This window comes from Schistocerca piceifrons, chromosome 1 (assembly GCF_021461385.2).
Source record: "Schistocerca piceifrons isolate TAMUIC-IGC-003096 chromosome 1, iqSchPice1.1, whole genome shotgun sequence".
Taxonomy (NCBI): Eukaryota; Metazoa; Arthropoda; class Insecta; order Orthoptera; family Acrididae; genus Schistocerca; species Schistocerca piceifrons.
In genome coordinates this window covers 691386412-691410021 of record NC_060138.1, presented here as the reverse complement: position 1 = coordinate 691410021, position 23610 = coordinate 691386412, and the positions used below count along the sequence as shown (strand labels likewise).

At 38.8% G+C, this 23610-nt stretch overlaps 1 protein-coding gene and 1 non-coding gene across 9 annotated transcripts in view; both read right to left on the bottom strand.

Annotated features, from left to right (window-relative positions):
* The window catches only part of LOC124709976 (ran-binding protein 3), a 313168-nt gene that overhangs the window by 259474 nt on the left and 30084 nt on the right, over positions 1–23610 (bottom strand). For all 8 annotated transcript variants that reach the window (XR_007005409.1, XM_047240886.1, XM_047240889.1 and 5 more), the window contains one exon: positions 13018–13057. The gene's annotated coding sequence lies outside the window, so the exon portion shown is untranslated. The remainder of the gene's footprint in view (positions 1–13017; positions 13058–23610) is intronic.
* Positions 19055–19164, bottom strand: LOC124721800. The gene has a single exon (XR_007006394.1). It is a non-coding gene; the product is annotated as a U6 spliceosomal RNA (small nuclear RNA).

Below are 23610 nucleotides of genomic sequence, written 5' to 3'. Positions count from 1 at the left end.
GTCTCTGGTTGTCGGTTGCTTTTCATATTTATATGCTGACTGAGATAGACATACTGTGATCCTTTTCAGTTATGTACTATTTCCCTGCAGAGTCCAATCATCATCATCATGGTCTTGGTTTTATCATAGTTCATTTTCAGATCAACTTCAGGTCAGACTAACATAAATTTGCTAAACAATATTTTATGTTTTTCTACATTATTTGCAAATAGAACAATATCACCAGCAAACCTCAGTTTATTTAATCTCTTTCCCAGAACTTGGATTCCCTTTGTCTTCAAGTTCAATTTCGACACTGCTTTTTCTGCTGAAAACAGTTTTGGGGATATAGCTTCCTTGTTTTATGTCCTTCTCAATAGGATATTCATTGGCTTCATTGGTGTGACCTCGTGTGCAATAGATTTAAACTCTTAGAACTCCTCTTTCCTACTGCAAACTAGTCTAATTTCACGTGGTGGGTTAACTGGGAAGAATCACACTAAATATGACGATTAACAAAAAGATAGGAAGTTCAGCATGAAGCCGACATATGAGGCTATAAATAACAAAAGAATAAAATTTTTTATCCAATAGTTTCTGTAAAATTGTTTGAGAACCAATATAGAGCATCCAGAATTTGCACGACTCACTGTTGGTGTTGATACTGATGCACTGACTGGCGGGTTAACCAGCATTCTGGATTTGCGCCTGGAGATGCATGTAACAGTACTGGACACCACAGCAAGTCAACAAACTGACTAGAAGCCTTCTTTGCATTACCACACAGAGGGATCATTGGTCTGTATGTCCAAATGTGAGTTGTGCTTTCACAAAAAAGGCATACACTCACTGTCCTCAAGAGGGTGGTGGGGCTTATTCCCCTGCACCATTCCTTTCTTCTCAGACTGTTAAGTTTTCATATGTTTGCAGTCTCAGCCAAAAGCCATGTTAAGCAGTGTTCACACTGCACATTGAATCGGTCCATGCTAGGCCGGACCAGAATAACAAACACAATGTTTTGCATTTTAGTATTCATGCTGGTGGCTGGGCTGCATCAGAGTGCCAGAGTGGGCAAGGTTGCAACAGCAACATTCAGAATGCTTGATATTTCCAGCAACAGCTGAGAGATGGCAGAGCTACACTTCAGCTTCTGCAGAAAATGCGTGCAATCTCTCATCTGTTTTTATGAGAAGTGTTGATGTTAATCAGCCTTGCAGCACTGTATCCTTTTCATCAGCAGTTCTTGAACGGCATGAAAAACAGTTTCTTCTTGCGTTTTATAAAAAAAGATGTTTCTTAACATTTTAGCAGGAATAAATTCTAAATATTGGCTACATAGTAAATTATTTTCTACTTATAAGTTGTTATTTATCAGGAAGGTCTTTCAGATATCTTGAACCAATTAGGATGAATTGTTGTAGTCTATGTATGCTAGTGTGTGGTGTTGCATGCATGACAGGTGGAAGGGGAAGAGGTGTTAAGCATCCACTCCAGATAGCAATGGCTTGCAAAGTCAGGCACTAGCAGGTCGGTATTGTGTTGTTTGTGACAAATGTTCACACACTGTCCTTGTCATCATGGATGTAGAACAACTTGTAAATGAAATTAGGCTCAACCCACCTATCTGCTATCAGGGACTGGGTGAATACCACAACTGCGATACAATTTCCAGATCACTGAATGAAGTGGCAAAGTCATGTAGTTCAGATTCAACAAATGAGTTCCGGGCTGACTTTGAATGTAACGTGGAGTTCCTTGTTGTCATGATACAACCTGTTACAAAACAGTTCAGCTTCAACATTGGTTTCCTGCAGAACACAAAATATAAATGCAATCAAGTACACGATTAGCAATAGCCATGGATGTTTCCATTTCCCTTTTCAGTAGACTGTACGTATTCATCATTATATGAAATGCACATCACCAACTTTTCTTGCAGTGGAATGCACATTACTGTACAGATCAGCTTTTTAGCCAAATATCTACAAGGAAAAGATATCTTGTCACATTCTCTACCGAATTGTAAGCTTTATTTCCCAAAACAACATGATGATTCAGACCAAATTCCTTGCATTTTAGTTGGTGGTAGTAGTACCAGACCTCCATTCGTAAGTTTTTTATACAACACACGCTGAACACATCTCCATCAAATTGCTTACTGTAGACTCCAACACCTACAACTACATTTCTCTCTATTAAGGATTGCTAAATCCTCAAAGCCAAGATCACAATTAAATTTTTATTCTGATTACACGTTTGGTTAGAAATGAGCCATCTTCAGATGATAAAAAATTAACACATTATTAAAATCTGGTAACATTCATACAGAACGTATAGGTAACATAACTTTACATAATTCATAACCAGTCAAGTAGAACGAAGGTCATGTAACAGGGTGTATACTTCCGCGCGCGCCCACACACACACACACACACACACACACACACACACACACACACACACACGCAAAAAAAGTTCCCAGATTTCCCGGTTAAAATAGCACTTTTTCCCCCACATGAAAATACACTTCTTCCAAGGTGGAAAATACACCTTTCCATGATAATTGACAGTATACTTTCCCTTGAAGCTGGAAAAATATCAATCCTATGAATGGTAAATTCATATTATGATCCACTGCATATTTTTGTATTTGTATTAAGGAAGTATAGATTCAAAACACCATGTTAGTTTCCGAAGCATTGAAATTAAGATTTAAATGTGCTTTTGTAAGCCAATCACAGCTCATGTCACGTGATCTCGCCAGCAAATGATAGCAGATATCCAGAGCATGGGACACATGACGTAGTCAGCCAACAGCAACATCACTGTTAAGTAGTGTGAACACACAAATAGGAAAATTTAATGGTTTGAATAAATGTACATTAATGTAGCGACCAGAAATGTTAAGCTTTCACATATAATATTGGTCTCTTTTGCATGTGTTACACTTTAAGGAACATCGCACAAATGTGCTAGTAGAATTTTTAATGATGACATTAATGTCCGGTCTTCAGGGCTTGAAATTATTCTAAGTGGCTATTCCTCAATATGTTAAGTTTTAAATGAGAGTCAAATGCTGTGAGATTTAAGAAATTCGTTGCACATTTGCACAAATAATATAATTCATCTTGCGTAAAAGGAAATTTACTTTGATTTAACACTTTTTCAAAGCAACATTCGCAATATTTTCCCCGCAACCTGTTATAAATAGCTTCATTTCAGCAGTTGCCTGAGGGCGCCAGGAAACAGGTGTTACTGCATGTGGGCAGCTACAACGACATAGGAAGCCCAAGTGGTCATACGTATATAGTATTAAGAGATCTTACATGATGTCATAAAAGAAATAGGATACTTCAAGAGCATTAGCATTTCGTAAACCATACTAAAATACATTATTTGGCACAAAGCACACATTCGTAAGTTCAGATTCACAATGAAGTGGGGTCCCAACCTGATATTAAACTTTTCACTGTGGTTTTCGGGATGCAGATTTTCTTGGCGTAGTAGTAGTGTATTATCTCATGTTTGTTTCTTCATTATGGCATAAAGATGATTGTATAAGTACTCCAAGCATAATACCAGTCCCGACTATTGCATATTTCGAAAGATACAAAAGAATACTTACAAGAGTTATTTCAAAAGTAAAAGAACTAGAAAATGACAAAATAGTGTGCGATTCCAAGAACACAACTAAAGGAACGTGGCACATTATAAGGCAAGAAATGGGTACCAGGCCAGTAAATCACAGTAATATAGAGTTGACTATGAATAAAAATAAACTGACCCCAAATGTGTTGATAGTGCTTTCAACAATTATTTCTCAAATATAGTACAGCAGTTAATAAATACACACCATGACGAACAGCCAACCAGTCACTCAGATCAAAAAATTCATTCAAGCACATTATTCCTGTATCCAGAAACACCCGAGGAACTGTCCAGAATCCTAAAAGAATTACCTAATAAATATTCAGTAGGTGTTGATGAGATACCAGATGCTATTATCAAAGCTAGTGCAACACTTATTGTGGAACCACTGACAGACACAGTAAATTCATCTTTTGAGAGTGGTGTATTTCCAAATAATCTAAGAAATGCAAAAGTAACACCTTTACATAAGAGGGGTACAAAAAGTGATATTGCTAATTATAGACCAATTTCAGTTTTGTCAGGCTTCAGCAAAATTATGGAAAAAATGTTCCTTAGAAGATAAACAGTTTTCTTAAATAAAGAGAGCCTGATAAGTAACTTCCAACATGGGTTCAGAGCTGGAAAGTAAACTCAGTCAGCAATTTTTGCCTTCTTAAATGAAGCATTAAAAGCAGAGGATGATAAACAACATGTATCTGGAATATTTCTGGATCTAAATAAAGCCTTTGATGTAACTGATCATGGCATTCTCTTGTGTAAATTAAGTAATTATGGAATTAGAGGCCAGTCTGAAAAGTATATCCAGTCGTACCTCAGTAATAGTCAGCAGATTACAGAAAGATAGTGAAACACAAAAATTTCTAGTTTTTACAAGTGATGAGCAGAAAATCAAGTATGGAGTCCCATAAGGGTCAGTTCTAGGACCTGTCCTATTTCTGCTGTATGTAAATGACTTGGCTAGTAAAATACATGATGGTACCACTGTACTGTTTGCAGATGACACTAATATTCTCATTAAATCACAGAATGAGGAAAATCTGCCGGAGGCTACAGTATCTGTTATGTGTACCTTAACACACTGGTTCAAGATCAATAGGCTCATCATAAATTCTGAAAAAACTGTGGCAGTTAACTTTCATACCACACAAAAACTCCATCCTGCAAATCCTGCTTTTCACTACTGAAGGAAAAAATGTGTTGAAGGTCAGTCATACAAAAGTTCTAGGTGTACATGTTCAGGCAAATCTGAAGTGGGAGGTACATCTAAACAAATAAGACACTGAATTCACTAGCATATGCTGTTAGGATCCTAACTCAAAATACAAGCTGCTCATCAGTGCTGACAATGTATCATTGCAGTATACAGCTGCTACTTATGTACAGAATAATTTTTGGGGGGAATTCCACGAATACTACAAAAACATTTAAAATACAGAAAAAGATTATCAGTGTGATAAAAAAAGCTAAATGTGAGGATTCCTGTAGACCCCTTTTTAAAACTTTGAAAATATTGCCACTGCCTTGCTTGTATATATATGAAATACTAATTTTCACAAAAGGGAGCATCTTAAAAAAGGAAAGTCTCTTCAAACACAACTACGATATACACACATATAAACTAGACAGAAGATGAACCCACACAGGAACACAATAAATACAAACTTATGCAAAAGAGGAGTGTATCATTCTGGATCTATGTTATATAACCATATGCCTTCTTACCTAAAACACTTACCAACATTAAATGCATTTAAAATAAATTTAAAACAATTCTTGCTTGACCACTGCTTCTATTCTTTGAGTTTATGGATCATCATAATAAGTAAACCTCATTTACCAAATTCACTAATTGTCAATTCAATTCATAATATAGTTTACATTGTGCTTATCATGTCATCTCACTTAATAACTGCTATTATCACATGTAGAAGCAATGTAGTACACCAACCTACATTATACGCATTTTTATTATGTCAAGAATGTAGTCAAAATGACTACTGTATTGTAAACCAACTAGGTTTACCACTGTCCTATCACATGTACAAACAATGTACGCAACTGATTCTTGGACCAATAAATAAATAATGTCATACATGCCAAAAGATAAAATGTGCACTATAAATTCAGTGAACAGTTGAAACTAGCCAATAGTGTGGAATATAACACTTCGTTTCAAATAACTTGACTGTCTCAAGGGAAAATATTAATAAAAGCCACATTTCTTTAGCACACTGACAAAAATAACTTCATTGTTCTGCAAGGCGACAGACTGCCAAAAATACGGAAATGAAACAAAATAAAAAAACTGAAACTAGTACCATATGTTAGCCTTCTGTAATTATGTGAATGTATTGTAATTCACTTGATAGCTCCCAACCACAGAATCTCATTTTGTTTTCATTTGACATGAGAAGTGTAAATGAAGAGGAAACAGCAAATTCACTACACATGAACACAGCTTACATGGAGACTAACCCCCTCCCCACTACAACTCAGACAGCTATGCGCATGCGGGAATCTGGCAGCTTGGGTGTGTCAGAAAAATTTTTCCGGATAGCATCTGGCTGCTTGTTCCAATTGCTGATACAGCTAACAGCCACACTTCAAAAAGCTGGAAGCGGAAGAAGGTACTGCCCATACGCAACTCAACTGCGCAAGTGCGTGAGCCCATGAGCAACTGCTCAAACGAACTTAATGTAAACTGTTGTGACGTCACGCTCGTCGGCAGTAGTTTATTGTTAGAAAGTATTCCATAGTCTTCATCCTAAAGCCTTTGACACAGTTTGCTGTTTATCAGGTCTTATTAGTAATTACAAAAATGTAACTGAAGACTGAAACAATGAAAAATTCCCGGAATTCTAAAATATTCCCAAGTTTTTCCCGGTTTTCACCTGGATGAAAGAATTCCGAGTTTTTCCCGGATTTCACAGTTCTCTCAGAGCTTATACACCCTGTAAAACTAAGACGTTATACCATTAAAGCTTAATAACTGACACTTTACTCCGTGTTTGTATTACCTCAGAGCAGGGATCATCATGAGTACGTTATTACAACAAGGTATATGAGAATAAAATTGCAGTTGACAACCATCATAACGATCAAGAAGCACAACTATTGAACTGCACGTCATATAAACGTGTGGCCAGTATCGTGTCATGTTATCTGTTAAAGCCTTGTTCGGTCAGTTTATCTTAAAACTGTAATGATGAATTTAATTTTGTTATAAATACATTAACATCTTTGGTCCTTTTACATTTTATTAGAATATTAAGATTCTACGAAAGTAAAATAGCTGACTGCTAATGCCACCAAGTGATGATCACCTCTAGTAGCTTATCGATCACATTGGCCGCCAGTCCCCTTTTCACTGCAGTGCTGGCCACAAACATTGAAGACAAAGTGCATTTCAAATGTTGTTTTTGTTGATCATTGTAATGGTCATCAACTGCAATGTTATTCTCATATGCCACATTGTAATAACATACTCATGATGATCTCTGCTAAAATATAATACAAATACTGATTAATTTATATTGTGTCAGTTTCTAAGCTTTAAAGGCCTAATGCCTTAGTTCTATGACTTTTGTTCTACTTGATTGGTTATCAATGATGTAAAGTCATTTTGGTTATATGTTCTGTATGGATGTTAACAGTTACAAAAAATTATGATAGATAAATTGACGCCAACACTGACAATGTCAACAAATCTGGCAAAAATACTGTTGTTGTCATCAGCAACTGTTTGTAATGTAATATAATAACATTGCCTGTAAATATAGAAAATGCTGCAAGAATTTTTAAGACTCTGGATATGTATGTGCTTTCCATCTTTACATGATACACAGTTTGGGAAACTACACAATGCTGCCATTTTACTGATAATGTATTTAAATCAAGAAACAGTCAGCATTGGTAAAAGAACGAGAACAAGTGATTTCCATATGGCCACCAAAACTTCTTTCACCAGCAATGATTCAATCAACACTCCTATTCAAAATAATGATGCCAGTGCGCAATAAGATATCCTAGTACTCAGATAATTCAGAAGGAAACTTGTTAAATTTGCTACTCGAACATAGTTAAGTGCAAGGTATTTTTAGTTTGGTTAGTATAATAGATATTTACTCAGCTCATTTACTTGCATATTTCTATAGCAGTAGGAAGTTAAAGAGTCACATTTTCTAACACACTTTTATTATTCTTTCAGTTAGAACAGTGACATCGAACTAGAAACATCTTAGAGACAGTTACAAATATGAACTTAGAAGTTTTGGCAAGCAAAATCGGTTGATCTAGGGAAAAGTCCGATGAAATGTGGTTCTACTTGGCCTTAGCTTCACAGTAGGAACTTCTTACAAGATATTTTAATTGTAACAATTATGTACACCTTATGTATTATCTTATATATCTAAAAACAAAGATGATGTGACTTACCAAATGAAAGTGCTGGCAGGTCGACAGACACACAAACAAACACAAACATACACACAAAATTCAAGCATTCGCAACAACTGTTGCCTCATCAGGAAAGAGGGAAGGAGAGGGAAAGACGAAAGGATGTGGGTTTTAAGGGAGAGGGTAAGGAGTCATTCCAATCCCGGGAGCGGAAAGACTTACCTTAGGGGGAAAAAAGGACGGGTATACACTCGCACACACACACATATCCATCCACACATATAAGATAGGTTAGTAAAAGCCAAATCTATGTTTATACCATTTGTAAGCTTAGAGAGAGCTTTTGACAATGTTGACTGAAATGCCCTTTAAAATCTGAAGGTAGCTGGAGTAAAATAAAGGGAGTGCAAGATTATGTACAAGGAGCAGTCAAATTAAAACAAGAAAGACAGAAAAAAGTAAACTGTTTATTATTTCAAAAGTAATCAGTGTAAGTGTTAATATATTTATCCAATGGTGAGACAAGATGGGCAATGCCTTCATGGAAAAATGTTAGCAGTTGCTTGCCGATCCATGACTGCACCAGGGCATGCATCTCTTTATCCGAAGCAAATTGACGGCCATGAAAGCCTTTCTTCAGGGCTCCAAAAATATGGAAATCACGTTGGGACAGATCAGAAGGATGTGTAAGGGCTTCCCAGCAGAACTTCTGCAGCATACTCTAAACATCCTTGGCAACATGCAGGGTGGATATTATCCTGCAACAGAATGCTGCCATCTGTCAACACTCCTCGAAATTTGGACTTGATGGAGTGCTTCAATTTTTGCAAAGTGTCTACATTATTCTGTTGCGGGTTAATCATGACACCATATTCCTGAAAATGAATGCGCTGCAGGTCCTTGCAGTCAAAGAAAAAGGTCATCATGACTTTCCTGAAGATGGTGTGCCTTTAGATTCGAATACACTGTGGAAGTTTCGCTGGAAAGCCCATACATCCTCCATACAATCTTGATCTCTCCCCACATGATTTCCAAATTTTTGGAGCCCTGAAGAAAAACATGAGGTTTTGATTTTGCAAGATGGAACCATTCATTACCATTCCTCAACATTTGTGAATGTGATACCTTCAGCTGAAGCCAGATCTGTGTCTGGGATGGTATCATTAGATGGACACACAGTCCCTATCTTTCCATCAGACACTTCGATTGAAATGGTGCACGAATATTTATGAAACTCATTGTGCCTGTACATTATATGATTTTACATAAAAAATTCTTGAGGGTGACAACTTTCAACAGAAAACAATTCAGCACAAGGAACGGCTATCTTAATTTACTGACCTGAATCCCACTGACACACACACACACACACACACACACACACACACACACACACACACACACACACACACACACACACACACACACAAAAAATCAAAAACTGTTTAGGTTACTGAAAGAAAACAAAATCAAAATATGACAAAAAAAATTAAAATTCCCAGTTACACTGATACATGTATGCATTTATAAACAGAGCGGCATTAGTACCATACAACGTGTTTAATACTTAACTTTTCAATACTAAATTAAAAACAAGTTCAGTTATTATTAGTGACTCCTTTGGCCTGGCTTACAGACAAATGTCTTCCAAGGAGGATTTAATATTAGAAATAAACAGAGTTTCCTAATGATGTTTTGCCGAGTTCTGTACTTTCAAAGCAGCCAATCCAGGAAATCTGGTTTTGCGAAACTAGGATGCTGAAAAAGGTAATAGCACACAGAATGCTCATTTTCAGTGCAGAAAACTCATCAATCCACCCTGCCCAAAATTGAAAGAGCGGTTTCATTCTAAACTGTCTTTTGATTTGTCATTTGCGTGAATTCTATGGAGACTACTATTTTAGTAATTGAGAGACATTCGGGATGATTGTCTGGAATACAGAGCTACAGGGGGCAATCAACTGAGGTTCTGTCAATGTAGGAGGTTGGTTTATGAAATTGTAATAAATTTACTTACTCTTGGTAGTTTGAAGTTTTGGCATCAAAATACTCATTGTTATCGTATGAAGAAAGAGAGCGGGGGTGAGGGGTGGGGAGGTGTGTGTGTGTGTGTGTGTGTGTGTGTGTGTGTGTGTGTGTGTGTGTGTGGGGGGGGGGGGGGGGGTTTATGACTGAAAACAGTGCAGGGCATTGTGAAAGAAGTGTAAACATAAGAGATTACGTAGGACCTGAAAGTAATGCAGACAGGAAAAGCAGTCGGACTTAACAGAGATAACCCAAAGAATTTCAGACAAATATCCCTACTATGTACCAGCTACAAACTATTCCAGAGAATATTACTTACTAGATTAACTCCTTACATCAAAGCCAACCTTCCTACATACTAAGTTGATTTTCGAACATGTACAAAGTGTTGGGCTCGAGTACTGTTCCCCACAATCTACACTTAGAAAGGCTTCCAAAACATAATGAAAACTGGCCTGGTTCACAACGATCTCACATCAGCTTACAATACAATACAGATTGAGAGGCAACTGCTTAAGCTAACTACAGTAATCCAATGCTAACAGATTTACACCTTATACAAAAACATGTTAATAGATATGGAAATCAAGGTTTCACTTCATGGCATGAACAGCACAAACATGGCTGCAAATAATGGCCTGCCACAGGGTTTGGCACTAGCACCCCATAAGATGGTACAATTGCAATGAGACTCCCCTAAATTGAATGTTTTTTTGTGGCACTTCCTGGTGGAAATGTTATGGGCATTTCTTTCTCAGGGAAGCAACTGCAATTGGTGTTTCTTGATTCACTAGAAATATGGCTCTTTCCTCATATAGAAGCAGCTGAATAACGGAACTTTATTTGGCGGTAAGATGATGTGTGCCTCAATGGCATAAATCAGTATGCAATTCGTTAAACGATGTTGTACACGACTAATGAACTCACTGCAAGGGTCTAGATGACAGAGCTTGTTTCACATGGCCTCCACATTCACCCGATCTCACACATGCAATTTCTACCCTTGGGGGTCCACAAAGAATTACGTGTCCGTGTCTCCACCACCAGCTGATCTACCAGACTTAAGAAACAGGAGGAGGAGGAAGAGGAGGAGGAGGAGGAGGAGGAGGAGGAGGAGGAAGAGGAGGAGGAGGAGGATTGGGTTTAACATCCCGGCGACATCAAAGTCATTGAAATAAAATGAAATGATCGTATGGCATTGTTGGCCAAGAGGCCCCATGCGGGGGAGTTCAGCCACCATATTGCAAGTCCTTTTTAGTTGACGCCACTTTGGCGACTTGTGGATCAATGATGATGAAAACGATGATGGACACACAACACCCAGTCCCCTGCCAGGAATCGAACCTGGGCCTCCTTTGTGGTAGGTGGAAACGCCACCGCTACGCTATGGAGGCAGACATCGAAGTCATTAGCGATGGAGCACACACGGGGAAGGAAATCGGCCGTGTACTTCCAAAGGAACCATCCCAGCATTTGCCTGCAGTGATTTTAGGGAAATCATGGAAAACCTAAATCTGGATGGCTGGGCACGGGCTTGAAGTGTCATCCTTCCAAAAGCGAGTCCAGTGTGCTAAACATGGTGTCACCTTTCTCCGTTAAGAAACAGGATTGAAGCAGTTGTTGCAACAGTTACTCCAGACACACTGATCAACATTTGGGAAGCACCCTTCTATCAATTCAATCTGTGCACTGTGATAATGCTGCTCACACTGAAGAATTATAGGAAAAGCAATTTGAATTTCTATTTCATTTTTAGTAGTATTTATAATTTTAAGTTCAATGTAATAAAAGCTACAAAGCCTTAAAATCTCATATTCATTTGAAAGACACGGTATATAAATATGTGCTAAGATAGGACAGTGTCTCGAAATATCGTACTAGAATTTTGTTACCTGCTGTTATGCTCTTCTGACAATATGATGCTTTCAGTTTCTGTGTGGCTGCAGGAGGTAGTCAATATGTAAAACAAGTCGGACACTGATAGAGAATATAACAGTGCCTTTTGAAATGTTAGCAAGAGGTTGCCCAGTAAAACAGAAAAATTCTTCAGGAACAAGTAATTATTAACAACTAAATGAGAAAAATTAGTAATGCTGCCACATATGCAAACGGAAGATACGGACATATGATATGTGTAACCTCTTGCAAGGGCACCTACAGTATGTGTATTGCTGATTTTGCCAGCTGGTCATGTGAATTTCCACAGTGGACAAATATGAGGCTGCCCGGTAGCAGCCTGTTCAGCTGGTGCCATCCTAATCACCTCTGTCTGGGCACTCTGACCACAGCAACAGTTTACTGGGTGCACAGTGTTACGAATTATGAATGTGTGATTTTCACCACTGCTAGGCTTAAGGGAACTCTGACTATTAAACACTTGCTTGCCAACAAAGTAGTGCTTGAACTTTATTCAGCTCAATCAGCAATCATCTCATATTAATTTCTATTGTGACTCAAATGAATATTCTGCCAGTACTGTTTGGTTTATGGATTAACATACTATTTTAATTTGTTATTATGGAAGGACTTCTGCTCAATAAATGTTGTTGGCTATAAGTGATTGAAAACATCTCCTCTATACTACACACAAATAAAACTGAATTGAGAATGAAATGTCAAGACCAATTTTTTTCTGTACATTCAGTATTCCCACATGCAGATTTTTTTTCTATTCTAACTGTGGTATTGCAAAATATTCTTTATATTTAGTGTGTAGAACAACTTTGTACAAAATACTCTGGCACACAAATCCTCGAAATTGCAATCTACACGAGTAGAACACTGGCAAGTATAATGAGTCAGACGTTCCTTCCAATTGATCTGTAGAGATTAGCATGCAGTGTCAGTATTCTGTTAGTCGTTCAAAATTTCAGCTGTTCTATATTAGAGTTTTCAGATCATATCTATAAGAAAACACACATAAGTAGAGTAATTCTCATTTTTTTTAAATGCATACTGTCATCTTACCTCTTTCCCTTCTATCTTCTATTATGTGGTGCATTTGTGTCTGTAACATAAATAAGGTATCATGAGAATTACATATACACCTAATGCAATAAATACAACACATAATTCTTACACTTTAAAGACAGTAAAATGAAATGAAATTAGTCATTTATAAATTATTATTTATGAAAAGCATGAATGTTTAAAATTGATTTTAAAGCACTACACAATAAAATGGCTCGAGTGCCACAATGATGAAGCCATTTACAGAAGCTCTCCATGGTTGAGTGGTGCACCACAGTGAAAATGAGCAGTTTTCTCGTCACACAAACAAAATGAGGCTGACCATGGAACATGCTGGAGAAGGAAGCAGTCGTGGTGCCTGCTATTCTTCAAAAAAGTTTGCACATTCCTCACTTTATGGAGCCGGCTTAGTCCTGCTGAAATATGGGTGTGGAGTTGCGTGAAGGAAGGGCAATACAGCCTAAAACTACCTAGCACTGCACTTCCTGTTGCAATTGGTCTAAATACAGAGGATCACAAGTGCATATTGTATACCATGGTGACACAAACTATCAATGAGTTTGCAATCCCACTCAACACTTCAAGGTGTCAGTAGTGGCCACCACGATGGCATGTAACATCTATGGAACAATAACTGTAGTACTCATTTACAAGAAGTCATCTGCCGCATGGCAGGCCAGGATGATGATCGGCTGTCCCCTGCAGGCTGAGACGTTTGTGATTTCTGGCACACAGAAGCCAATAGTATGGGATGTGTGTCACTAGTAGAGCTTGCAGCAAACTGTGTCAAATCAATAAAACAGTGCCAATGTGCACTGTAGTGCTCCAGCATGGAGCAAATACTGGACACAGAAGTACAGCCCATTACAGCCACATAGGTATCATTACCATTCTGTGACTATATTAAATAGTCTAATGCTCATCATGTTGTATGTGACCATTATCTAAACAACTGATTACACACAGATAGATCCATTTCCCAGAGATCGATCATGTTGCTCTACTTCAACTCAGTAATATGCCATTACTGGAACCTTTGCCATTGTTGAGGAACAGCAGCACTATTTGTCATGATTCCACGCTGTTTTAAGGATCTTCATTTATGAGCATGGTGTAATACTGACCTCAGTCACAGAAAGGAGTTTTCTGATGCACCTAAGTGTATGTCAACTTGCTGCTACCTTAATAACTCATTGTTGGTACACCGTGCAACAAATCCACGAACTGGATATTAACTGCATAGTTTCACCAAACGAAATGGCAAAACCAGAAGTAATCTGTGTATGAAATGTATGAAATGCTGTTATCTAAAATTATTCGAGCTGTTACTCACACTCTGAAGTCTACTATAAATACAATTCATTTACACAGTTTTCGCAGGCACGCTGGGAACTAAGTATGCAATCGCTATCTAGCACATTGGCCACCAATTCAGTTGAGTAGCTCCTCATTGGCATCACGAGGCTGAGTGCACTTTACGAATATAGTGTGGGTATTTTGTGTGCAGCTAGTCATGCTGACAGGACCCACATGCAGTTTCTAACGGTCATACTTCTCTTACTGTGTTAAACCATTAACATACGATTGTACCTCTTAATGACTGTGCCATGACAAATTTAAGTTTCTAAGAGGTATGGGAGAAACAAGACCAACCTCCTCTTGGCAGGGCAGCACACTGGAAAAAACATTACACTCACAATGCCACAATGCCTATGGCAATACTGTATTGCTGTGCCGCACTGAACTGTTTGCTTGCCAAGATTGCCAATGGGCGGAAACAAATCATACTGGCCTAAGTCAACCAGCTTTCACACATTCCTCTGCTCCCACATAAATGTCCAGTTGTACTATGTATACAAAATGGTCAGAAACAGTCTGAAAAGCTTGTCTGGTGATGTGTGGTAAGTTGTGCTGAGAAATAAATGGTAAGAAAAAAATCCAATTTGTTACAGTGTTCCCAAGTAATTTAGTGCTGAAGTTAGTCAAATGGGTCATTACAAACAAAATTTGAGTGGCACGCCAGAACCTATGTCAAACGCTTCATTCGTTTGGTTTCTTACCAGTCAAACAATAGAGCGACATAAAAATTGGACTTTGGATGGCAGTAAGGATCGAACCTGATCCAAAGGCTGAGCAGTCTTGTGCACTATCATCTACACAATGAGAACAACTGACAATAACTGCATCTGGTGGATCACTTGAATTTGCATGCACAGCCGCCTGATTGGCTATCTTCAACACTAAGTAACGTAGGAATGCTACAATGTGCCAAATTTTTTTCTGAACAATTATTTCTCAGTCCAATCTACCCTGCAACACTCTTACAAGCTTTTCAAATTGTTTCTGCCTGCCCTTTACAATGTGTCACCGAAGAGTGATAAATCAAATGATACACCATACTGTGAATGGTTTATCAAGATTTCAACAACTCTAGCTCAACTAAGAATGGCTATAGTCTGGGTCGGAGTCCTGGTACTCACTGTTGACTTGCCAGGAAGATTCAGTACAGAATACACTCCGGAACCAAGGTAAATATTGATTCAGAAAACAACTTCCAAGCTATGCCTAAGTCATTTTCCAGAATACATTTCCTCCCAAGAGTCTTGAACCTACAAAATACCAGGAAACCCACAATTCTGCAAAGAACTAAACCCCTGCATATAAAATGGCTTCAAACATTCAGACTACTTTGCAGATGAGTTAATGTGTTAAATATTTGGCATTAAGCACGTAACTGTGAAAAAGTTTTCTCATTCTCAAATACTGGACGAATATAAAAAAGGACTCCGTCTTCAGGCCACGAGTGGCCTATCGGGACCATCCGACCACCGTGTCATCCTCAGTGGAGGATGCAGATAGGAGGGGCGTGGGGTCAGCACACCACTCTTCCGGTCGTTATGATGATATTCTTGACCGACGCCACTACTATTCGGTTGAGTAGCTCCTCATTGGCATCACGAGGCTGAGTGCACTTTACGAATATAGTGCGGGTATTTTGTGTGCAGCTAGTCATGCTGACAGGATCCACATGCAGTTTCTAACGGTAATACTTCTCTTACTGCGTTAAACCATTAACATACGATTGTACCTCTTAATGACTGTGCCATGACAAATTTAAGTTTCTAAGTTCAGCCAATAATTAAACTAAACACCTGAAATCAAATTTTTGTTGCCCCTGGAGGAAGTCAGGTAGGCAACCTGTAACCGAAAATGTATGCCATGTCCTGGATTAGCCATTTGGTGGAGCATCTGCGAAGTTCCAAAGAGTTATTAAAAGTACTGAAAGAAAGACCCTCTCTGCAAAATCCGCACACGCATTTCTGTCTTCATCTGTGTGGTGCATCAGCTTGATCTGAACAGGCACACTAAGCATAAATGCTGACGACTAATTTAGGTAATATGAATGGGTGGTCAATCTACAAAATATTGAGTCGTAGATCCAATAAAAATTACTTTACAATGTTTTAAGAAATCGCTTTCATAAAAGAAATGGAACTGAAAATACCTATTACATCACACACACACACACACACACACACACACACACACACACACACATTGCTTCTCATGGACAGAGTAAGAATAATTTCAAACAGGATTGTATGCAACAAGTTCTTTTAACATTTTAAAAAGGGCTTTCCTTAGAAAGGTTTCAGTACAAGAGTAAATGGCACTCTCGAGCAAGCTTTCAATGTAAATGCCAGTTCCAAGTCATTAACACTCTGAAGACCACGTCCCAGCATACCTTGACCCACAACCCTGTGTTACAAAGACTGCACCCAAGTATTGTTTGGGCTGCAATTTTCTCAACGTGTGAGCCATCTATCACTTGAAAACTGGACTCATATCACATGAGAACAATGTACGAATGTCTTGCTACCCATTCCTTGACTGGTGCTGCCGTTTGTTGCCAATTTCTATAATTATTTTGAAAAGAACATTAGCAAACATAATAACTGCTTTCACGCATGGCTAAGCCAATACAACTGCACTGACATAGTTTTACAAGTGTACCAGTTAGGTTTCGATTTTTGCTGTAATTCTGCTAAAATATGTCACATTTGTTGTGAAAAGGAAATTTTGGAAGCTCAAGACAATTGCACAATACCTCACCTCACACTCTTTTCTTGGGAGGACTGGTTGGTTGGTTTAAAAGAAGGGGGTGAGGGGACCAAACTGCTAGATCATCAGTCTCTCATTCCGATTAAAATAATTCCACAAGGATGGGAGTAAAATAATCAAGACATACAAAACACAGCTGGATAAAAAGGAGAAAACCACAAGAATGACAGAAGGGCAACAAACACTAAACTGGACAGAATCGGACAAGGAAACCATAGAGAAATGTATGAAACGTGTAGAAGAGATTAAAAACAAGAGAGCAGATTACAAAGGCTGGCTGACCACGAGAATAAAAAGGAGAAGCCAGCCACTTTGCAACACAACACATTAAAACCTCCACCCTAAAGCACCAGGGTGGAGAACACAAAGGGACAAAGGACATGTGCTAAAACATAGATCAAATGATAAAACCCACCTTCACGAATAAAATTAGCGGCAACGAGTCCGGTAACCCAAGATTTTGTTGCAGGGCAGTCAAATTGGGACAGTGCACCAGAATATGGGCCACTGTCAACCGGGTGCCGCACTGACACTGAGGTAGGTCTTCACGGTGCAGAAGGTAGCCGTGGGATGCCCAAGCATGGCCAATGTGGAGCCGGCAGAGAACCACGGAGTCCCTGCAAGAGGCCCGCATGGAAGACCTCCACACATTTATAGCCTCCTTAATGACACGCAGTTTGTTGTATGTACTGTTATGCCATTCCATCTCCCAAAGCTAAAAAAACACGCAGCGTACGAGAGAACGCAGGTCAGTTTTGGAAATTCCCATCTCTCAAAGTGGTTTCCGTGTAGCCTGTTGGCAAATTTGTTGCCTGGGATTCCGACGTGTCCTGGGGTCTACACAAACACCACTGAACGATGGGACCATCCCCAGGGTATAGCTGACTCCTGAATGGATGCTACCAAAGGACGGCAAGAGTAGCAATGGTCGATAGCTTGTAGGCTGATCAAGGAGTCAGTACACAGGAGAAATGACTCGCCAGGGCACGTGTGGATGTGCTCAAGAGCACGAAATATGGTCGTCATCTCTGCAGTGAAAACACTGCAGCCATCTGGCAAGGAGTGCGTCCAATATGTCCTACATGAAGATACGCGAAGTCTACATGACCATCAGCCATCGAGCCGTCAGTGTAAACCACTTCACGGTCCCAGTACACGTCGAAAATCTAGACGAAGTGATAGCGAAGAGATGCAGGTTTAACGGAGTCCTTAGTGCCAGCGAAAGGTTCAGAAGAATCTACGGCCTAAGTGTACACCATGTAGGTGTGTGTGAATGGACCTCGAGGAGAGCTGGTAATGGTAAGGACTCCAGTTCATACAGAAGGAACCGAACATGAACTACAATCATAAGCCCTGATCTGGGCCGTCGATGTGAGAGATGAACCACCATGGTTGGGAAAAGGAGACAGTAATTCGGATGCACAGGAGAATTACAAACGTGTGCAACGTAACTGGCCAGTAGTTGTGCACGACTAGCCTTCAATGGAGGGACTCTGGCCTCCACCAGGAGGTCACCGAACTCGTTCTAAAAGCTCCCGTCACTAGGCAAACGCCACAGTAGCGCAGTGGGTCGAGTAAACACAACGCTGAGGGCACCACAGAACCATAAACCACTTTCCCATAGTCAAGGTGGGATTGAACAAGGGCTCTGTAGAGCTGCAGCAGAGTAGAGCAATCTGCTCCCCAGTTGGTGTTGCTCAAGCAGTGAAGGGCGAAGGGCATTGAGGTGCTGCCAGCACTTCCACTTCAGCTGATGAAAGTGAGGTAACCAAGTCAATCGCGCATTGAAAACCAGTCCTAAGCATCCACATGTCTCCACTACAGTGAGTGGATCGTTATTAAGATAAAGTTCTGGTTCTGGATGAACGGTATGATGCCAATGCAAGTGCATGACACACGACTTGGCAGCTCAAAAAATGTAGAACGCTTCACGATTTTGCATGTCATTCTAGCGCAGGGGCCATGCTCTTCTTGGGAGGATGATTGTACTGTCATTATATTAAAATTTGTAACCAATCACAAAACTAACATAAATATGAAAAATAAATCTTGAAGCTTGGTCATTTTTTGGTATGTATTACTCTTAAACATACATCAAATTACATATGTGCCAGTAACGAATTTAAAAAATGTGTAAGTGGTCAACTTCCTACGACCGATATTCTTCTAAGTGGCTGGCCTCCAAAGTTTTAAACATTTTCACTTACTTAATGTCACCTCTACTATTGGCAGGAGCAACCCACTGACAATGATTGTTTCCTCAGCATTGGAAAACACTTTGGACCAGGATATTTCTTACTTCTTTCAGATATTACTTAAAGTCCTGTTGAAACAATTAACAATTACGAGGTGAATGAGCATACTACTTGTACCTCAAAGGGAGGAAAGAATATTATGATTTAATGTCTTGTTAATGAGGTGTCTCTTACAGATAAAACACTAGTTCAGACTGGGGAAAAAAATGGTTGTGCCATTACTAAGGAAACCCTTCTGGTAAGGGTTTAATTAACTTAGGGAAATCAAGGAAAAGCTAAATCAGCATGGGCTGGACAGGAAACAGAACCCTGCACTCCTTAGATGGCAATCCAGAGCTTGAGCCACTGTGCCATCTTGTCTAGTACCTCCCTACTCCATTAATGTGGAGATGTACTACTACATGTATGTTGCATAATACTTCTTCTGTGAGTGTCACAGACAAGATTAATTTAATAACTTAATACACTACATTTATTCTAATCTGTCAGCTTAGATTTAATAGCATCGTGAAGAACACTTCAGGATTTCTGGTTCCAACTTGTTGACTAAAAAGCAAATCTTTCTCATTCCAAGTGTTCACTGCACTTAACAAATAAACAAACAATTCTGAAATTTATTAGGTGAATTGTGTGACCTCTCGAATTATTATATCATGTATTTTGCATTTCTAATTCATTTCTGTTGGAAGTCACACTGATAAACATGCAGGCTACATGCATACAATGCACTAAGTAACAAGGCTGCTGAAACTCCCTCACTTTAGCCCGCCCACCCTTCTCTCTCTCTCTCTCTCTCTCTCTCTCTCTCTCTCTCTCTCTCTCTCTCTCTCTCACACACACACACACACACACACACACACACACACACAGTGCAACAGAGTTTGTCTAACAGATTAACTGTTTTATCAGCTTTCAAAATATTATTAGGTACTGACAACAATATTCATTTTTTGTACCATCTAATAAAAACAAAAAGTACTTTAATAATGCAGGGCAAATGAGAAAGACATCACTCATTACTTAACTTACAATAAATTCTCAATATACTTCAGTAATTTTACGGGAAATTTCAAAAACATTTAAACCTTTTGCAAACAGAAAATACAACACTGCACATTCCTTACAACTGAAAGAATTTGCTATTGCAACAGACATTTTTAAGAGGTTCTTTGGAGACGTAAATCACTGATGTTTCTCACTTTGATGATGTACAGTGCATGATGCTCTGCTTATGTCACATTGCAACACAAAATAGCTGTTCTCACAGTATTGAGTGAACTACTGCCTCTAAACATTAACAGAGCCTTGTAGAAACTCAGTTTAAATTGACAGGAACATTGAATGGACTGAACAGTATTACGTCTTATTTAGAATTAACTCTTGTTTCACATTTTTAATGATATGGACACAAATTTCAATATTACTCTATACATAACTGAAGAGCCTATGTGCTCTGAAACAATGTGCATTTATGGTGTTCCTTTTTTTTCTTAAATGTATCTGATGTTACAACTGATATTTTGAGACAAGCATAAATTAAACACAGGGTACATAGTAGTAAACTTTGCACACTTTTCTTATTATTTTCAATTCATGTTGTTATAAAGGAAAGTAAGTCCTCACTGAAGAACAGCTTTGATCGTCATTCAACATTTTCATTAGAGGAATATCCTTCCAAGCTTGTGCCACTCCTAATCCTGATTCTTTGCTACACACATCATATTCATGCAAAACCCACAGAGTTAACTTATGCTTCCATGCCTCCTATTCAAGTCCTGGCACACGAACATCCTGCATTTAAAGGCAGGTTCAACAAAGGAAACAGCTGTGTCAATACATGAACTTCACTGCAATAAATACACAATTTTTCATTCATCCCTAATCACCTACTAGATGTCCCTTTATATAAATGGACACTGTCAATCTGGCTTTGGGGAAATTTTGAACAGCCAATGACAGACTGTGCAGGTCACCAAAACAAGGTAAACTTCAGAAGGTGCTTTACAGCCTACTACATCTGAACCACACACACCCCATCCCTTTCTCTGAATTGCACATATGGAAACTATTCCACAACACTGTATTCTCCAGTCTTGTAACCTCCTAAAATTGTCTCTGCTGTCGTAATACTTTCACTCTTGTTCCCACAATTTTCTGACATCACTATTCTTGTATCACCGACTACATACTTTTCTTTGCACCCTGACTTTAGCTATGTTTGTGCCCCCACATCCAAGTTGTTTTTTGAGCAATGACTTGTATCACAGTGGAAGATATATGAGATTTGCAAAATTTTACAAACACACAGGTAAAACATGAAACTTCTTAGAACAGTAAAACCTTATAACATGAAAAAAATGAATATGTAAATATTTAGGTTTAGCCTTTAAATATAGCATATAACACAAATACAACTTAAGCACATTTATTTCCAGTGATCTGTAGTCTACTTCTGGGTCACCCCATGATTACCAATGTAACATCTGTACAACTGACAATGAAAAATTGAAGAATTAATATGAAAATAAGAAACAGATAAACTACAATGGGACAGTACACAGTGAAGGTTAGGAACAGGAAGTACAGCACATGTAACACAAATAACTTTCACGGAATGGCCCTTTCCCAGCAGAAGAGTTATTGCCGTGCTCCAGACATGCAACATAAAAGCCACTTGTTTGGTTTGGAGTATGCTCCTTAGCACTGGGACTGTGCATGCATGCTCACATTCAGTTCTGAATGTAACAATTTTTGCAATCAAGAATGATTTGCATAACCATCAAGGAATTGGTGGAAATGGGTCACACTGTTAATATAACTGAAGTTATGCTGTGATAAAGCACTTTCCAAAAATTTTATAAACCATTTTGCAGGTAATGACAGTCACAGCAGAAGAGGAAATGACAGGAAGCTGCATTTCGCCCAGTAATTTATTTCATATGATTAATTCCTGTACCATATGAATAACAACCAAAAGACATAGCAGGGTCATTCTAATAATGGAACTTAACAAAAATGTGTGTACTGCAGGTACTCACATTCTCAGTTTTCTCTCCTCAGTGACAAGTCTCGTAACACTAAAGGCAACATATACAGGAGGTTTTTTTTTTTTTTGGAAAAAAAAAGAAAAAAGACGCATGGTTCTTGCACCAAAGAGGTGTACTGAAATGAAGTAAGATTTCTATCATGCAATTCGCAATAGATGACTTCGCATATTTATACATAATGTCTTTTTGAAGCACAACACTGCTTGGCCTTACACTACAGCTGCAGCATAACAACTAATCACAAATATCAGTTGGTAACAGTTTTCTCACACCCCCTGGAATCCTGAGCCACTATTTTCATTCTAATGTGTGTTACAATGTTGTAGCAATTACATAAAGAAGTAGTGCAAAAGGGGGCACTAGTATGAACAATGATCTTTTGTCACTGTTTACTTAGAAACTTACTTCCTAGGTGAAACATACTGGCAGATTGAAACTGTGTGCCCGACCGAGACTCGAACTCGGGACCTTTGCCTTTCGCGGGCAAGTGCTCTACCATCTGAGCTACCGAAGCACGACTCACGCCCGGTACTCACAGCTTTACTTCTGCCAGTATCTCGTCTCCTACCTTCCAAACTTTACAGAAGCTCTCCTGCGAAGTTGGTAGAGCACTTGCCCGCGAAAGGCAAAGGTCCCGAGTTCGAGTCTCGGTTGGGCACACAGTTTTAATCTACCAGTCAGTTTCATGTCAGTGCACACTCCGCTGCAGAGTGAAAATCTCATTCTGGTTACTTCCTAGGTGATTCTCAAACTGGGATGATTTCTTTTACGCAACAGATTACTAAACATTACCCTCCTGAAGATTATAAGAGCTAGAAGTATTGAAGCAGTGTTATTAAAGTGCTCATAATTTTCATGTGATTGGAAACAATTCAAGTCTAACTGTCCCCTTCCAAACACCATCTACAATAACCAAGAACAAAAACTCTAATGACTCCGCAATAATACCTCCTCATACAGGGCTGTCACTATCACAGTAAGAGTTCCTTTAGTAAAGTGGAATGACATTCCACCTTCTAGGTTCTATTATAAAATGTTGAAATTCTCAACAACAACACACCTTAACATCAGAAAGAACTCTTGGAATCTTCTGTCAAATGAACTCAAACATCAACCCATAATGAAACATAATTTTTATAAACATTAATTATACTTTCAGGAATCAA